The 19,502-nt window shown below is 42.4% G+C and overlaps 1 protein-coding gene across 1 annotated transcript in view; it reads right to left on the bottom strand.

Moving 5' to 3' along the window:
• Positions 1–9,448: 9,448 nt before the first annotated feature.
• LOC109912227 (acyl-CoA dehydrogenase family member 11) overlaps positions 9,449–19,502 on the bottom strand; it is a 145,479-nt gene continuing 135,425 nt past the window's right edge. The window contains exons 14-15 of the mRNA XM_048609168.1: positions 11,623–11,732; positions 9,449–9,786 (exon numbers count right to left, since the gene is read on the bottom strand). The gene's annotated coding sequence lies outside the window, so the exon portion shown is untranslated. The remainder of the gene's footprint in view (positions 9,787–11,622; positions 11,733–19,502) is intronic.

Here is a 19,502-nt window from a genome sequence, read left to right as displayed (position 1 = left end):
CAATAAGTAACTAGTGGGGTGCCACAGGGTTCAGTCCTTGGACCCCTGCTATTTACAACCTACGTTAATGACTTGGATACAGGGATAGAAGGCTCTAAAGCCAAATTTGCAGACAACACAAAAATAGTCAGGACGGCAAATTGCAATGAGGAAATAAGAACTTTACAAATGGATACATTAGGTTAGGAGAGTGGGACAAAATGTGGCAGATGGAAGTTAACGTGGTAAGTGTGAGGTCATGCATTTTGGTTGGACAAATGGGAAGGCGACCCATTATCTATCTATCTTTGGGGTGCTCTGGTGCAGAGGGATCTGGGTGTCCTTGTTCATGAGACACAGAAAACTAGCATGCAGGTACAGCAGATAATAAAGAAAGTGAATGGAATGTTGGCTTTTATAGCTAAAGGAATAGCACATAAAGGGTAAGGAAGTATTGTTGCAACTATACAAGGCATTGGTGAGGCTGCACCTGGAGTGTTGTGCACAGTTTTGGTCCCCTTATTTGAGGAAAGATGTGGTGGTATCAGAGGCAGTTCAGAGGAGATTCACTAGATTGATCCCAGAGATGAGTGCGTGTCATATGAAGAGAGATTGAACAGTTTAGGCCTATACTCTGAGGAATTTAGAAGAATGAGGGGAGATCAAACTGAGGTATTCAAGATGACAGAAGTTACGGATAAAATAGACGTGGAGCAGATGCTTCCTCTTCTGGGTCACTCTAGTACGAGGGGTCATTGTCTTAGGATAAGGGGTAGCAAATTTAAAACAGAGTTGAGGAGAAACTACTTCTCCCAAAGGAGTGTGAATCTGTGGAATTCACTACCCCAAAGTGCGGAGGATGCTGGGACAGTGAGTAACTTTAAGGAGGAGTTAGACAAATTTTTAATTGATAATGGGTTGAAGGGTTACGGGGAGAAGGCAGGAAAATGGGGGTGAGGACCATATCAGCCATGATTGAATAGCTGAGCAGACTCAAAGGGCTGAATGGCCTAATTCTGCCCCTATGCCTTATGAATGTTTCGGGTCAACTGACCCTTCCTCAGAACAGGTTCACCCCATTAACTCTGATGTCCCTCCACAGATGCTGCTAGACGTGCCAAGCTTTTCCAGCAATTTCTATTTTTAGTTCTGATTGATGGCCTCTGCAGTTCTTTTGGTTTTTAAATAGTGAGATGTGTTGCACTGACCAGGATACGGTTTTCAATATCGTGAAACAAAAAGGCGAGCAGGATGTTGGGTTGGTTGGAAAGCTTTAAGAAAGGAAATCTGCTGCCCATTCCTGGTCTGGCCTACTTGTAACTCCAGACCCATGACAACCCCCTGAATGCCCTCTGAACAAACCCATCAATAAGCCATTCGATTGCAGTAAATCACTCCCTCAAGGATGTTAGGAATAGCAATAGGTTTAGGCCTTTTAATCCTGAGGATGGATAATAGCTTAAACAAAAAGAAAAAAGTTCAAAAGTGGGTAGCAAACTAGCAGGTTAATAAAGGAAAACGATTTGGTCACGATCACATCAATGTCTTTGGGAGCTTGCTGTGCCTAGATTGACTGCTGCACTTCATACAGCAATGATACTTCATTGATGGTAAAGCCCTTTGAAATGTCCAGAGGTCATGAAAGGCGCTACAAAAATGCATGCCTGGCATTTTAAAAATAAGTTCCAGATCGACATGCTGAAACCACAGGCTTGAATTGCACCAATCCACACACACATGTGATCCACCAAATAGTGCCTGGAGTATTGAGGCAAGATGAGAGATGAAACTTAATCAAATTAGCAACATTTAAATGTGGAAAATCAGCTGGGAGTGATAAAGGGGAGGTGATGGCCTTGTGGCATTATCTCCTCAGCTATTAAACATTGTGTGAAAATCCTGGAATTCCCTCCTTAATGGCATTGTGGGTCACAGCAGGTGGACTGCAGCGGTTCTAGAAGGCAGCTCACCACCACCTTCTCAAGGGGGCAACTAGGGATGAACAATAAACGCTGACCCAGCCAGAGACACACACATCCCACAAACGAATAAATAAAGACCCAAGTCATGTTCTGGGAACCTGGGTTTTAATTTCACTACGGAGATGGTGGCATTTAAATTCAATGAAAATCTGGAATTCTGAAGTCTAGTTTTGACCATTTAATCCCAGTTCTGCGGAAGAGTCACTTGATCTGAAACATTAACTCTGATTTCTCCCCACAGGTGCTGCCAGCCCTGCTGAGTTTTCCCATCAGTTTCTGTTTTTGTTTCTGATTTACAGCATTCGCAATTCTTTTGTGGTAACAAGGTGTAGAGCTGGATGAACACAGCAGACCAAGCAGCATTGGCAGTTCCTACTATCTCTGAAGCAGTTCTTTTGTGTTTTTTTTTCACCATTTAACCGCTGTTGATTGTCATAAAAACCCATCTTGTTCAGTAATGTCCTTTGGAGAATGAAGCTGCCATCCTTACCCAGTCCAGGCTACATGTGACTCCAGACCCACAGCAACGTGGGTCACTCTACACATACCTTGGGGCAATTATGGATGAGCAATAAGTACTTGCCCAGCCATTAATGCCCACATATGAATGATTAAAAATAGGGAAGCAGAATTTTAAAAGTACGATTTATGAATTGAGGGAGTGGTGATTGAGGGGTAACAAGAATCCAGCCTGCAGTTTTGTCTGCAATACATGGCCAGATACACAAGAGGTGGCGCTATTTCATTGCCTATGATTTGGACTAATGCTGTTAAATTGAGCCCTGAGATCTTGAGACTGACCGTTACCCTCTGGCTGCTGCTCTGTTGGGATTATTCCTCTCTTCTGTTCAGTAACTCTGCTGGTTACTTACATACAATTCCTAGCAGCCAATTAAAATTCCCAAGTAAGTAGCCAGATTCCAGGTGAGCAGTGATCAGAGAAAAAAATAAATCGATCATCAAAATCTATAAAATTCTAACAGGACGAGACAAGGTAAATGCAGGAAGGACGCTCCCGATGACCAGGGAGTCCAGACCCGGGGATCATAGTTTAAGGATATGGGGCAGGCCATTCAGGACTGAGATTTGGAGAAATATCTTCACCCAGAGAGTGTGGAATTCTCTGCCACAGAAAGCAATTGAGGCCAAAACATTGAATGTTTTCAAGATGGAGACAGACATAGTTCTCAGGGCTAAAGGGATCAAAGGAATGGCAACTAGAGAGGACAGTAAATATTGGCAAGCCAGCAATCCCCACATCCCACAAAATGAATTTTTTAAAAAGTGGGCCATGGACAAAGTAGTAAGGCTCTTTCTCTACAAGGACTCCTCACATGTTCATGTGGGCAACCCTGGGGATTGGGGATGTTGCCCACAGCAGTCCCTATACAAATGTAGGTTAATATGGTTTATGGGCTCCCAGGCCAACTGCACTTTCTGTGCAAACTGTAGACCATGTGTATATCGGATGTGAGAGGTTGCATCTCTTTTTAGATATTTGATAATTCTATACATCAGAGAACAACTTTCACTCTAGGATTTAATTGCACAAGCTTTCTCTGGACGCAATTGTTTCTTTTAATTCTTGCAGGCCAGACTGGAAGTGGTGATCAACATTAGTAAAACACAACAAAGTTTGGTTGCCACTGTTCTGACTATAGGGATAGGGGAACAAGAATAGATCACTAAGATCCTTGAGCCTGTCCTACCTGCTAGTTCATAGACAATGCTAGTGTAGTGGTTACCTTACAGGACGGGTAACCCAGAGAGCAGTTCTAGATACACCAATTCAAATTTCACAGAATTAAACTGTATTTAAACTCAGTTAATTAGTAAATCTGGATTTAAAAACTAGTCATCAGTAATGGAGATGACTGGATTGTAATAAAAACACATCACACTTAAATCATTTGGGGAAGGAAGTGTGCCATACTAATGCAGCCCAGTTTATATGTGACTTCAGACCCCTAACAATATGCTTCACACCATCTGAAATGGGTTAGCAAACAGTAAATTAAGGGTGAGTATGGATACACATTAAATGCTGGCCTTGCCAATGATGTCCACAAGCCCTAAATGAATAAAGATAATGGCTGACCTGTATCTGAAATAAATTTACCTACCTTCGTTCATAGCCTGATCAAATAAAAATGTGATCATCTCAGTTTGGAAATATTAAACTGACCCAGACAGCATATTGAAAAGGAGTTCCAGATTTCCGCCACCTCTCTGTGTGAAGAAATACTTTCTGACACCATATACACCTCCCTCGAACACCCGAGCTCACTTACTTTTCCATTGTTATGGCTTCCATCCCTCGAGGAACTAGCTGCCATCTAACTCATCAAATACTTTGAGTGTCATAAACATCTCAATGTCTTCCAAATTCAAATAAATCCTGCTCTGTACAAGCTGTCTTCACCATTTAAACCTTTAAGCCTCAGTTTCAGGATGACCAGAATTTTATGCAGCATTCTAAAACACCTTTTCTCAGCTCACGGAAGGTACACAAAGGAGCAGAAGACAAAAAGAAGTGTTTCAAAGACTCCCTGAAGTTTTCCCTCAAGAATGCAACATAGTTGGGAACTATAGACTGGCGAGTCTTACATCAGCGGTGGGTATGTTGTTAGATGGGATTCTGAGGGGCCATATTTACCTTTAGAGGCCAATGTACCCCTCCTGACACACAAGCAACTGAACAGAATATTCCAGGTGTGGTATATCCAGAGGTTAAAAGAACCTGATACAACTTCCATTTCTTTGATTTCAAGGTCACTTGTGACAAAGGACAACATTGCATTCACTTTTCAGATTAATGGTTTGTGCCAGTGCAATGGCTTCTGGTGATTTTCATACAGAGACCCTTAACTCTCTCAACCTCTCCCACATTTCTTAACTTCTTGCCATTTAGAAAGTCTCTGATCTATCTTTCCAACCAGTACTGAACTTCATCTGTCATGGCTTGGCCCACTGTATCAATATTCATCCATACTACTTCTTGTACAACCTAGCCACATGCAAAATTCTGTGGTCCTTGTTGACTAATGCTCTGAATTGGTTGAGTTTTTGGGATTGTGTTCAACTCATGCACCTGGGTCTCTTTCTGCTTCCCTGAGGCTGTTCAATTTATGGAGTGTTTGTCATCTAATCACCCACTGATAATGTAGGACTTTCTACTTGCCTGCATTACACTTCATCTCTTTATGTTCTGCCTGTTGTCTATGGGTCTGAAAGGTTTAATACATGATCGAAGGTAGTAAGCATCAGCCACTGTAATCATGTCAATGGGCACTCGGTGAGTGTAAATGAGAAGCTTGTGGAAGTCACAACTAAGGTTAGAGCGCGTCTAACATTCACCAAGGTAATGCAAGCTATATTCATGTAAATAGTTGCAGGAATGCAATAAACTTCATATTGTTTACTCAACAGGACTCTACTAGTTGGATCAGAAACTATCTTCATTCGTTCTACATCACTTTGGGCTTGAAGAAACCCATTCACACACCACCTACTTGATAAATTGGGCAACGGATTCTATAGAAGAGCTGTATGTTACCCCTCTTCAGCAAAACTCCAGTAAAATGTACCAAAAGGTGATAAAATTAACCAAAGTGAGATGGTCAAATTAACCAAAGTGTAAGCCCACCTACCTTGGGAAGTTCTCAGCAATTGAAGTTTCTGCCACCTTCATTCTCAGGTTTGTTCGAGCCACAGTGCTACTTACTCTCAGCCACTCCCCTTCAAGCTGCTCTGCTACTACTCTTCAATTGAGAATGCTCCTCAAATCTAAAAGAGCTACTCTTCTCTTTCTCTTCTGATGCAGCAGCTCTGCTTGTTTGCTCAACTATTTCCCACCCTGAAGGATAAGACAGCTTTAAGAGAGATAACAAGGTGTAGAGCTGGAGAGATATTTTTACCACACCCTCAGTCCTGGGAGGAAGTGAGTAGACTTTGTATTACAGTGTGAGGTGAATGATGTAGCCAGCTACCACTGCACTGAATCCACTCATTAGGAACTTTTTTTCCTTTATTCATTCACAGGATGAGGGCATCGTTGGCTAGGCAGCATTTATTGCCCATCCCTAATTGCCCAGAGGGCAGTTAAGAGACAACCACATTGCTGTGGGTCTGGAGTCACATGTAGGCCAGACCAGTTAAGGATGGTAGTTTCTTTCCCTAAAGGACATTAGTGAACCAGATGGATTTCTCCAACAATTGACAATGGATTCATGGTCATCATCAGACTCTTAATTCCAGATATTTATTGAATTCAAATTCCACCATCTGCCGTGGCAGGATTTGAACCTGGGTCCCCAGAACATTACCTGGGACTCTGGATGAACAGTCCAGCGATAATACCACTAGGTCATCGCCCCCACCCTCCCAACCTTGTAATATATCCAGGATGTTTTCATCCCATCGACTATTATGAGGCTAAAGTGTCATGATAGATAGTTTGATAGTGCCGAGATCTACTTGAAAAAACAATGTTTAAGACTATTTAGCAAAAATTGCAGTCTTCAGTTACAAGAGAGCACCAGAAGTGATTCACTGAGTGCTTCACTCAACTAGACGACTAGAAGAATTTGAAGTGTTGTTGGTGATTGATGGGTTCCCTTTCGTACTCATGGTGTCCTGTCTGCTCTTGGCAAGGTGATTTGCTTCTTTCAGCAGTTTCTGCTGTGCCAATTCCGACAGATCCATGACTGCATGAGTCTTCGTTCTCTCATCATTTGTACCATCTTTCAGTACAGTGTTAATCTACTCATCTTCAGGATGGATGTAATTCCATTTCACAGACTGGGAACTGGAAAGAACGAAATGATCTGGAGTCAAATTACAGATAAAGAACAAAATTGGGATCCGCTGTGTGCAAAAGAAGAAGGCATAAAGGAAAGCTGAAAAAAGACAAATTGGGTGAAATCAGAAAATATAATTACAGGGAATGAAAAATAGACTGACACATGCAGTACAGTTTAGTTGGGTGCAGAAATGAAGGGGTTACCACTGTAGGTGAACTCCACATTGTGAGCAAAGTGGTCAGTGCATTCCTGGATCAATATTTTCTCCCTTCATTGTAGAACAAGGTGAAGGTTATCTAAAAGGTTAACCACTCATCTCTGACCAACCTACAGTATCCTAACAATATTGTCAGCTTTATTTCAAATTTTAAGATTATTTTTGCTCTTCATTCTTTTGACACTGTAAAGTGCTTATTATGAAATGTTTTGTATCAACTGGCCACAAGCCACTAATTAGCCCAAACTCCTCGTTTTTGTCCGGTTTCTTATTCATTTAAACACAGTTCTGGTATTCTGTCAGCTACAGGAACACCACTGGCCATAAAAATACTTTCAAAGTCAATTTCCTGTTAATCATACCAGAACGTTGTCTCTTCATCAGTTTTTTTTAATTTCCAATTATCAGGCCCAGCCTATGTCTTCAAAATATCTGCGGAATCAGTTGATCAAGACTCTTAGTATGAAGGATTGAGGTAGGCATTAATGTATACAGCCTAGGTACAGCTGTTTTCCAACCTGCTCGTGCAATGTGCTTATTCCAAAACTAACATTCTTTTAATTATAGGAGTTATATTTCATCACAAAATGTGAGCATTGTGATTTGTCGATATTGCAGATTTCTATTCATTTAGAAACTGTAGAATTCATGTTTGAATGATGAATATATATTCAGTTTCAGGATGGGCAATGCAGGGAATTAAATTTTATGGGAAACTACCTCTAACTGAGCCACCACTGTGTACCACCTACAAGACGCACTGCAGCAACTCACTCAGGCTCCATTTACTAGCACCACCTCCACCAACTACAGAGACAAGGGCAGCTGATACATGAGAACACCACACCCTCCAGGTTCCCCTCCAAGTCACTCACCATCCTGACTTGGAAATATAACACTGTTCCGTAACTGCCACTGGGTCAATATAGCATGAGGGAGAGATCGAGCCCAGCGCGGGGAGAGAGATTGAGCCCAGCACGAGGAGAGAGATCGAGCCCAGTGTGGGAGAGAGAGAGAGCGACTGCAGACCCATGGTTAAAGGACAGTAATTTGGAACTTTTAACTTTATTTCTTATTTACTACTTTATACTGAGAAGAACCATAATGTTGAACTTTTAACTTATTCCATTATTTTTCTACTTTATACCTAAGATTTTCGACCTAGGTACCTTGTACCTAAGATGAAGCAGTGAATAGCAACATTGTACACTTTTCAATGTACTCCTGTATCCCTGTACTTGAGTATACATGACAATAAAACCTAATTCTAACAGCACTGTGGGTGCCTGTACACCCAAGGACTGCAATGGTTGAGGAAGCTAGCTCATCACCACCTCCTCCAAGGCAATTAACAATGGACAATAAATGTTGGTCCACCAGCAACACTCTTAACCCCTGAATGAACATCAAAAAGCAATGAAAATCCTTTGACAGAGATGCATTTGCGTTTATAAAGTGCCTTTCATATCCTCAAGATATCCCAAAGCACAGTGAAACCAATCAATTACTTTTGGAAATGCTGTCAACATTCTTTGGTAAATAAATGTGGCAGTCAACCTGTGAAAACATTAACAAGCTGTGTCATATCAAATGACCAGCCAAGTCCTTGGACCCATCAGAGGAGCAAATTAGATTAAATTTGGCATCGGGTCAATTGATTTCCCCTGTAATCTCAGAAGTAATTAACATAGGAAACATATTTATTGAAACATTAGCTAAAATCTGATAGATTAATGTCCATAATGTTGTAGAACACATAAAAGTGAGATTTATTATGGTTGTATTGGTTCCTAGACTGGCAACACCTCAATTATAAAATGTTCGTCCTTATTTTCAAATCATCTTTGCAACCTACCCCAGCTCTACCACCCTTCAAAATCTCTGTGCTTTTCCAATTCTGGGCCTCATTTGTACTCCCAATTTTGCTCAGTCCGCCACTGACTGTCATATCTTCAGATGACTAGGCCCCAAGGTCTGGAATTACTGCAGAGAACCTCTTCACCTCTCTCTCATGTCCTTTCAGACACTGGTTCAAATCAACCTCATTGACCACGGTTTCAAACGTCTAGCCTGATATGCCTTCACGAGGCTTGGCATCCTAAATTATGGGATGAAGTCCCTTTGGATGCTCCAGTACATTAAAGGCACTTTATAAATGCAGGCTGTTGTTAATATATTCGAACATGCCAGGTTTGGTGCGGTGGGAAGACAGCTTTGGTGGAATCTGTCCTCTATAACTGCTCCAAATCGATTAATATATGGGATAAATAATAAAAAAAAGAGGAATATGGGATTTCATTATGTCCCCTGGATTGTCACAGTTTAGTGACAGTAATTATATTATGCAAATTTGCAACATGCTTTTGATCATTTCATTACTGCATTATGCCAACAGTTTTGCTTCCTCTGACACATTTGTTCCCCACCAATATATGCTCCAAACACAAAGAAATAAATCACTCTTCCTCTGCATGAATGGTTGTTATTTCCAAATTATAACACAGCGGTGTTTGGGGAGCAGAAACAAAGATGTAATTGGTATACAGATGCTGGATTAATATGTTAGGTGATTCATTGTCCAATGTGCAATATTTCCGGTAATTGATGCTTCAATCTATCACTGCATTGGAAAACAGGAGGCCAATGTTATGTTATCTCTGTCTGGTTGCAGCCTTGGTCGATCTTGCATTCTGACAATTATTTATAGCTTTGCCATGGAGTTTTTAAGCTGCTCCCTTAGCTCCAGTTTTGCTATAGCGGAGAGATGCACTTCATCTGGCCCGTCAGCTATACGCAGATGGAGTACCTGAAAGACACCAGATCTTAGTGAGTCTGACTGTGACATGGCTTGGCTGTAGTCTGACTGATGCCCAAATATCACTGGATCCAAAACGGTACTGAATCTCAATGGGTCAGCATTGACACAGTCCAGGAATAAGGGGTAAGCCTTTCAGGACTGGGATGAGGAAGAACTCCTTTGCACAGAAAGTTGTGAACCTGTGCAATTCTCTACCACAGGAAGCTGTTGGAACCAGTTCATTAGATATATTCAAGAGGGAGCTGGATATGGCCCTTGAGGCTAAAGGGATTGAGGGGGATGCAGAGAAAATGGGAGTGGGGTACTGAGATTGCATGATCAGCCATAATCATACTGAATGGTGGAGCAGGCTCAAAGGGCCGAATGGCCTACTCCTGCACCTATTTTCTATGTTTCTGTGTGACATGCATATCCAATTAAATCTGTGGAGGCAGAAAAAGAGAACACAGGAATACAATGAGATCATTTCGCCCTTTGAGCACGTTCCAAACAATTCAGTCAGGTTGTGACTGATCTGTGACCTAACCTCACATACCTGCCTTGTCCCCACTGTGTGGACATTAAAATGCCATGATGCACACACAGCTGGAGTTTAACCTTGCATTCTGCTCTGCTCTAGAGATGCATGTCTGGAGGGCAACACTCAAAACATTCAAGACAGCTGAGGGAACAGTCTAGTGGCATTATCAGTAGACCATCAATCCAGAGACCCAGCTAATGCCCTGGGCACCAGGGTTTGAAACCCGCCACTGCAGATGGTGAAATTTTAATTCAATAAAATCTGGAATTGTCAATTGTCAAAAAAAACCCATCCGGTTTACTAATGCCCTTTAGGGAAGGAAACTGCCGTCCTTGCCTGGTCTGGCCTACATGTGACTCCAGACCCACAGCAATGTGATTGACTCATATCTGCCCTCTGGGCAATTAGGGATGGACAATAAATGCTGCTCTAGCCAACATTGCCCACAATGAATAAAAATAAGAAAGCAGAATTACGAAATACAAATGCTGGGTCCAGCCAGTGATGCCCTCAGCATTGAATGATTGAAAAAAACCACTCAGATCATCTGTAATCTCAGTGAATAGCGGAACAGGCTTGAGGGGCTGAATGGCCTACTCCAGCTTCTATTAAGTACATACTCATTTTGTTTTGAGTTTTACAAAGAATGGCTGGTTGAGCACGCACAGTGTTCTACCAAGTGAAGAAATCTATTTAATTCATTGTGGATCCAATATGGCTCCTCTTATACTATGACCCCAAGTCTAAATCACCCTCCACATTAATTCTGACTGTGGGAGGCTTAGGCTCCACTGGGTCTGTGGATGAAGCTCAAAGGTATGTTTCCAGGCTGTCGGTTCTTTATATTCATCACACGCAGGACAGAGCAACTACAGCCCAGCTGGAAATGGCTGGAGGGACAATTTCTTAAAGGAGAAAGCTCAGACCAAGCCAATCTCCATGCGCTCTCTGGGAAGAACCAAGGGAGATGCAGAATTGTCATCCCAATTTTTGGGTGAGGATATGTGAGCGATAGCAGAGGGTGTGAAGAGTGAAGATATTGATATGGAGCCCCTCATCAGCAAACACAGACACCAGCCTTCATGGTGGTACAATAAGCCATACACATGGTGGAAGACTTTTTTTTTTCGACACTCACAAAGTAATGATCACCGAGTCTCCGGGTAGATCTGAAAGCTTGGTTTTAGCAAAATAGCGTACACTGCCATGATTTTGTTTTTGCGTATCTCTCAGTGCTGTACAGGAGCTGAACTGCAGCATGTGATATTTGTGATAATTGCTCCAACGTGCACATTGATACTCACATGTGTGCCAGAGGAAGATCCTCGGAGACTCCACATCCTCCGTAGACCTGAATGGCACAGTCCACCACTTTACAGGCCATTCGTGGAGCAACAACCTTTATCATGGCAATCTGAGGTGACAGAAAACAGCAAGGAGTCAGACAAACAGGCATAGATTCTTAAAGCATTACAGGGAGGATATTTGATCCTATGTCACTGTGTGAGCTCTCCATACAGACCGTCCTTAATTATATATTCTAGTAAACTTTATGCCGGGGATGGCCATTAATTGGGGTTACACTCAAATGCACCTCAGTTGTAGTAAGGGTCTCTGCATTTGTGCTTGAGTTAAGAGTTGCATGCTCGTAAAGTGTCATTCTGTTAATAAACGTCAGGCAGAGATTAGTTCCAGTACAATGTGGCCATTTAGAATAATACACCCTTGTTCTTTCCCCACGACCCTGTGAATATTTCCTTTACAGGTATTTATTCAATTCTCTGTTGAAAATTACTGTTGAATCTGCTTCCACCACCCTTTCAAGCTGTGCATTTGAAATCATTAAAAACTCATTTCATAAAATATTTTACTTCAGCTTGTAAGAGACCACATTATTCATTTTTTGGCATTTTAAGCCAAAACGAAAGTTGGACTGACGTATAGCTGAAATAGCAGGAGGGTTTTGCAACGTGAAATTCAAAATGCTGCATACTTTTAGAGCTGTACAATACAAATGGAGTGTTTTGAAGCTGTGAGAGGGCAGGCCAGGGAGAATCATCCAGAGCCTGCAAACAGAAAGCATCCATCTCTTCCTCTTGCTCTCACCATGCGGGAAAAATACAGAAAAACCAAGAAAGCTTATGGAAAGAATTCTAAAACAAGTAAAGACCTAGGTCCACCTGATCCACCAGCAAACCAAAGAGCAACAGCCACCCTACTGCGCATAGTGTGTCTTCATTGCAAAAAGAATTGTGAGAAAAATAACTTTCCACCCAGTGGTCTGAAACTTCAACCTTTGGAGTTTTGTTTACCCTGTTTATATTATTTTTCCACCCATATTACATGTGCTAAACCATTCGTCTTAAATGTGAATGCGTGCATGTGTATTTGGGGTTTTGAAGGGGAATAGTTTAAGTTGCGTATTAGAGGAATTTATTAGAAATCCTTAGCAACTGGACTCTGATTGTTGGGATGTATTTCCATGGCAACATGTGTTTTTTCTTCATTCTGTGATATTCAAGTATACATTGCACTAATGCCAACCCACACTAAAATACAAGTGCACTGGCTCTAATGAAATGAGGAATTTCTCCCAGTTAGAGCGAGATCAGTGGTTCCACTTGACTGGTTGTAGATGAGCATTCAGTACTTCCGACACTGTGAAATTCTCTAAACTGGCAAAGGAGAGTGCTCAGCAGAGGCTAAAGTAGTTCAGAAGGAATTGCCGTTCACAGGTATCCTAGCTTATCGTCCTCATAGTCATAAAGAACATGGCCCAGCATGACCCAGGGCAGCACGGTGGCACGGTGGTTAGCACTGCTGCCTCACAGCGCCAGGGACCCAGGTTCAATCCCACCCCTCGGGCGACTGTCTGTGTGGAGTTTGCACATTGTCCCCGTGTCTGGGTGGGTTTCCTCCCACTGTCCAAAGATGTGCAGGTTAGGTGGATGAGGTCAGGCTAAATTGCCCAGGGATTAGCCATGGGGAAAATATAGGGTAGGGGTGTGGGTGGGATGCTCCTTTTGGGAGGGGTGATGTGGACTCAATGGCCTGCTTCCGCACTATCGGGATTGTATGATTCTGTCTGACACTTCGAACAGGCATAAATGAGCCATGTTTGCGTTGTTGCGATTATCCTAAATTGGTCGTTAGTGAGGTGGTTAGCACACTCAGAATTGTTCTTCAAGTGTTGTCCAATCATAGAATCATACCTCCTTCCTTGCTGGCGCAGTTCCCAAAGTATCGATTGTACTGGCTGCTTTCAGCGTAAGCAGTCAGGCTTGTTCAATGGCAATGTGACACTCAGCTATCCAATGAGCAATTACTTCCTGCAGACGTAGGAAAGTGAAAAGTCCTTACTGATAAAACTGTGTTCAACATCCACCGTAAAGTACACCCAGCATAATAATCTGTACAAAACACAGAAAGATGAAGCTACCTCTTCGACAGATATCTCAATTCCACAATCTGAAAAATTAGACACCTATGCCAGCTGTACATTGGCAGTGAGGGGCAGTAGCTTGGTACAATGCATCATGGGCACTTCAGGTGATACCAACTTCATTTCAAAATCAGACACCTTCCAAAGGTTTTCGGCAACTGGTATTAAAATATGCGGAAGCTATTAAATAAAGTGCTTTATTACTAATAGTGTGCACTCATTATATTGTTTTTAAACTCATCCATGGCCTCATCACTCCTGATCCCTGCAACTCTACGATCTTTCCTTCTAGAGAGAATCTAACCATCTCCTTGAAATTCAAGGGCATAATCATCACTGAATCCCCCACTACAACTATTCTGGGGGTTCCCATTGACCAGAAACCGAACTGGACTAGTCAGACTGAATATTGTGACTACAAGAGAAAGTCAAGGCTAGGAATACTACAGCAAATAGCCCACCTCCTGACTCCCCAGAGCCTATCCACCATCTATAAGGAACAAGTCAGAAGTGTGATGGAATAGAGCCGTGGAGTCATAGAGTCATACAGCACGGAAACAGACCCTTCAGTCCAAACAGTCCATGCCAAACATAATCCCAAATAAACTAGTCTTACCTGCCTGCTCGTGGCCAAAATCCCTCCAAGCTTTTCCTATTCATGTACTTATCTAAGTATCTTTTAAATGTTGTAACTGTACCCACATCCACCATTTCCTCTGGAAGTTCATTCCACACATAAATCACCCTCTGTGTAAACAATTTGCCCCTCATGTCTTTTTTAGATCTTTCTACTCTCATCTTAAAAATATGCCCCCTAGTCTTGAAATCTCCCATCCTAGGAAAAAAGACACCTACCGTTAACCCTATCTACACCCCTCATGATTTTATAAACCTCTGTAAGGTCACCTCTCAACCTCCTACCCACCAGTGAAAAAAGTCCCAGCCTGTCCAGCCTTTCTTTATAACTTAAACCATCCATACCCAGCAACATCCTGGTAAATCTCTTCTGAGCCCTCTTTAGCTTAATAATATCCTTCCTGTAACAGGGGGATCAGAACTGGACACAGTCTTCCAGAAGAGGTCTCACTAATGTCTCATAAAACCTCAACATAACTTCCCAAGTCCTATACTCAAAGAACTTAGCAATGATGGCAAGCGTGCTAAACACCTTGTTAACCATCCTGTCTACATGTGATACAAACTTCAAAGAATTATGTGCCTGAACCCCTAGGTACTCCCACTTGCCTGGATAGGGACAGATCCAACAACACTCAAGAAGCTTGATGCCATCCAGCAGCCAGCTTGATTGGTACCACATCCACCTTCCCTATTCACTCCTCACAATGCCAGCAGTGTGCACCATCTATAGGATGCATTGCAGCAACTCACCATGGCACTCTCAATAGCACCTTGCAAACCCACAGCCTCTACCATCTGGAAGGACAAGATCAGCAGATACTTGGGAAACCTTAGCCTGCAAGCTTCTCTGCAAGCCACTCGCCATCCTAACTTGGAAATATATCACCATTCCTTCCCTGTCACTGAGATCAAAGTGATGACTCTTGCTAACAGGAATCCTACATCTCAAGGAGTGCAGTGGTTGGAGAAGGCAGCTGACCACCACCTTCTCCAAGGTAATTAAGGCTGAGCAATAAATGCTGGCCTAAATTAGATGCTGTGAATAAATATAAGGAAAGATCCCTGCACTCCTCCCAATGTGGTTTCCTGTGTTAGCTCTATTTCAAGCACTCCATGATTACTAACTGTGCTTTCAGCTGCCTAGTCCCTCACTAAATCTCTGACCTCTCCCATTTAGATACTTCTTAAAACTTCTTTCTTTCAGTATGGGGGAGGTGATGGCCTAGTGGTATTATCGCTGGACTATTAATCCAGAGACCCAGGTAATGTTCTGGGGGACCTGGGTTCAAATCCCACTATGGCAGATGGTGGAATTCAAATTCAATAAATACCTTGAATTAACAATCTAATGGTGACCATGAATCCATTGTTGATTGTTGGGAAAAACCCATCCAGTTCACTAATGCCCTTTAGGGAAGGAAACTGCCATCCTTACCTGGTCTGGTGTACATGTGACTCCAGACCCACAGCAATGTGGTTGGCTCTTAACTGCCCTCTGGGCAATGAGGGATGGGCAATAAATGCTGCCTAGCCAGCAATGCCCTCATCCCGTGAATGAATAAAGGGAAAAAAAAAGTAAATTCATCTCTCTCAATACTTCCTCACATTGCTCAATAAGAACATAAGATGTAGGACATTGAGCCTGTTAAGGCTGTCCTGCCATCCAGTGAGATCATGGCAGATCTGATAATAGTCAACTCCACATTCCTTCTTTTTCCTCATAACCTTCAATTCCCTTCCTGATTAAGAATCTGTCTATCTCAGCCTTGAAATTACTTAATGACCTCACTAATGATTCCAGGCTGGGTCATTAAATATATTCGAGGCTGAGATAGAGAGCTTTTAAATCAACAAGAAAATCAGGGGTTATGGAGAAAAGGCAAAAAGGTTGAGTTGAGGATTATCATAGAGTCATTGAGTCATGGAAACAGACCCTTCGGTCCAACCAGTCCACGCTGAACATAATCCCAAACTAAACTAGTCCCACCTGCCTGCATTTGGCCTTCATCCCTCTGAACATTTCCTATTCATGAAGTTATCCAAATGTCTTTCAAATGTTGTAATTGTACCTGCATCCACCATTTCCTCTGGCAGTTCATTCCACACACGAACCACTCCCTTTGTAAAAACGTTGCCCTTCTTGTGCTTCTTAAATCTTTCTCCTCTCAACTTAAAAATATGCCCCCTAGTTTAGAACTCCCCCATCCTGGGGAAAAGACCTTTGCTATTCACCTTATGCATGGCCCTCATGATTTTACAAACCTCAATAAGGTCACCTCTCAATCTCCTACGCTCCAGTGAAAAGAGTTCCAGCCTTTCCAGTCTATTTTTATAACTCAAACCCTCCAGTCCCGGTAACATCCTGGTAACTCTTTTCTGAACCCTCTCCAATTTAATAATATCCAGCCATGATCTTATTGAATGGTGGAGCAGACTCAAAGGGCTGAATGGCCTGCTTCTACCGCTATGTCTAATAGTCTTATAGGTTTAATTAGCCTTTGGGAAGTGATGCCAATTACAAAGCACCATCCTCGCACGCAGCAATAGTCCGTCAGTGCCTACAGACCAGGAGGAACGGGTAAATAATAATGAGGCACAGCTGAGTTCCCATCTGTACCTAATTTGCTTTTTACACGGCATCGTGAGAGAGTGGCAGGTCAACTCTTGACCATTTGAACCCATGTTATTGTCATTGTGCCTTGGCACTTCCTGTTTGTACAGCTGCTACTTCATCAGGGCACACACTGCATACTACAACAGGCAATTTCAGAGGCCCCTCTGCACCTAACTCCCACCGACTCCTGCTATCCTGGTGACACGTCTGCAAAATGAGTGTTTTGTTATTTGTTGGAAATTGAGGAGCGGACATCTCGTTCACCAACCCTCATTTCCCAGCCATTGTGTCCTGCTGCTAAAAGGCTTCTGATTGGCCTTCCAGATGTAAAGGTCCTGGGGTAAAACCTGGGCCTCTGGCTTGGGCTGGGGATAAGGGGCACACCACAGGACTACCACTAGCCACTGTGTTTGTTTTATGTTTACAGGATTATTGAAGGAAGACTTAGAGGAGTCAGCTTGGACTGGAAAAACAGGAAATTCTTGATCCTGCAGTTTAGCATGCGATCTAACATGTATAAATGTAAAAAAAAGGCATAAATGATAGAATATTGGAACATTTTCATAACAAGACACGATGACTCATGTTTCACATCCAAACCAATGGATCAATTTAAAACTTTACAGATGTTAACCAGCGTGACGATGTTCGTGCCTCTCTTATTTTACTCTAAATTTAACCTTCGTCTTTTAACTGCAAATGAACCTGAATCACTAGCAAAAGCTAATTTGAAATCACAGTTAAAGCATGAACCAATACAGTGTCCACTAGAGCTTTTCAATTATTAGGTTCTCACTATTAATGTGACGAAAGAGCATGAACATCTGATGCTATCGATTAGCAGTACATTCATGAAGCATCTTGTGTGTATGTAACTTTTGAAACTGTGTGAACCTACTGTTCTTTCTGTTAATCACTTAGCACCAGAAGCGGTATACAAGAATGATTCAGTTATGAGGATAGATTGGAAATTAGTGTCAGCGCAGTCTTGGAGAGCCGAAGGGCCTGTTCCTGTGCTGTATTGTTCTTTGTTCTTTCTTTGAAAAGGTTGGGACTGTTCTTCCTGGAGAGAAGAAGGTTAAGAGGAGCAAAAACAGAAGTTGCTGGAAAAGCTCAGCAGGTCTGGCAGCATCTGTGAAGACAAAATCAGAGTTAATGTTTCGGGTCCGGTGACCCTTCCTCAGAACAGGACCGGACCCGAAACGTTAACTCTGTTTTGTCCCTTCACAGATGCTGCCAGACCTGCTGAACTTTTCCAGCAACTTCTGTTTTTGTTCCTGATTTACAGCATCCGCAGTTCTTTCGGTTTTTATGAAGGTTAAGAGGAGATCTGATCGAAGTTTACAAAATCATGAGTGGGCTGGTAAGAATAGACACTGTTCCAGCTTGTAAAAGGAACGAGAACAAGAGGGTTTGAGGAAGTTCTGAGGTAGGGTGACTCGGCCTGCAACATTAACTCTGATTTCTCTCCACAGATGCTGCCAGAACCACTGAGCTTTTCCAGCAAATTTCTGGTGTTGTTTCTGATTTATAGCATCTGCAGTTCTTTCGGTTTTTACTAAGAACAAGAGAGTATAGATTTAGAGAGATTTAAAGTGCAAAAGGAGCAATGGTGAAGTGAGGAAATTCTTTTTCACTCACCTTTCAGTAATTAGGGTCTGGAATGCATTGCCTGGAAGTGTAGCGGACGCAGGTTCAGATGAGGCATTCAAAGGGCATTGAATGATTATTTGAATAAAACTAATGTGCGAGGGTCTGGGGAACAGCTGGAAATTGGCACTGGGTAATGATGCTCGATTAATGAGTGGTGCAAGCACGATGGACTGACTGGCATCCTTCTGCATTGTCACACACCTGTGATTCTGTGAAGTGTATGGATAAATGAAATGTGTAAGAATTGCATGGTGTTTGCAAGCTTCAAATACTGCACACCTTGTGTAAATCTGATGCCAATAACATTAAGACATTGAAAAAACAGGCTGCAGCAACAGGAACTTAACATAACCACTTAAACAAGTCAATCAAAAAATCACAACAGTTATCTCCAGTTGACAAATCAGTCTCCACTGAGATAATCACTTTATGTGAGTCTGGGCTCTCAGCTATGACTCTAGGAGCGGAATGTGTCTCATAACAATGGTCTGTGACTGCTCATGTTACAGGAGTGACCCTAGCAGCTCAAGATGAACCAAGATATAGTTGTTTGACCAGAAGTGGCCAACAAACAGGCCATGAATGTCAGGATCCTGGTGAGGACGTTGTGTGAAAAGAGTATTTTCTCACATTGCACATGCTTCTTCAGCAAAACCCTTCAAAACTGTGCCCTCTAGTTCTCAGAGATAGTAGGAACTGCAGATGCTGGAAAATCCGAGACAACAAGGTGCAGGGCTGGATGAACACAGCAGGCCAAGCAGCATCATAGGAGCAGAGAGGCTGACGTTTCGGGCCTAGACCCTTCATCAGAAAAGGGTCATCAGAAGGGTCTAGGC

The sequence above is a fragment of the Rhincodon typus genome, chromosome 2 (assembly GCF_021869965.1).
Source record: "Rhincodon typus isolate 14 chromosome 2, sRhiTyp1.1, whole genome shotgun sequence".
NCBI lineage: Eukaryota > Metazoa > Chordata > Chondrichthyes > Orectolobiformes > Rhincodontidae > Rhincodon > Rhincodon typus.
The sequence above is the reverse complement of the archived record's forward strand: the minus strand, read 5'-3'. Positions and strand labels throughout refer to the sequence as shown.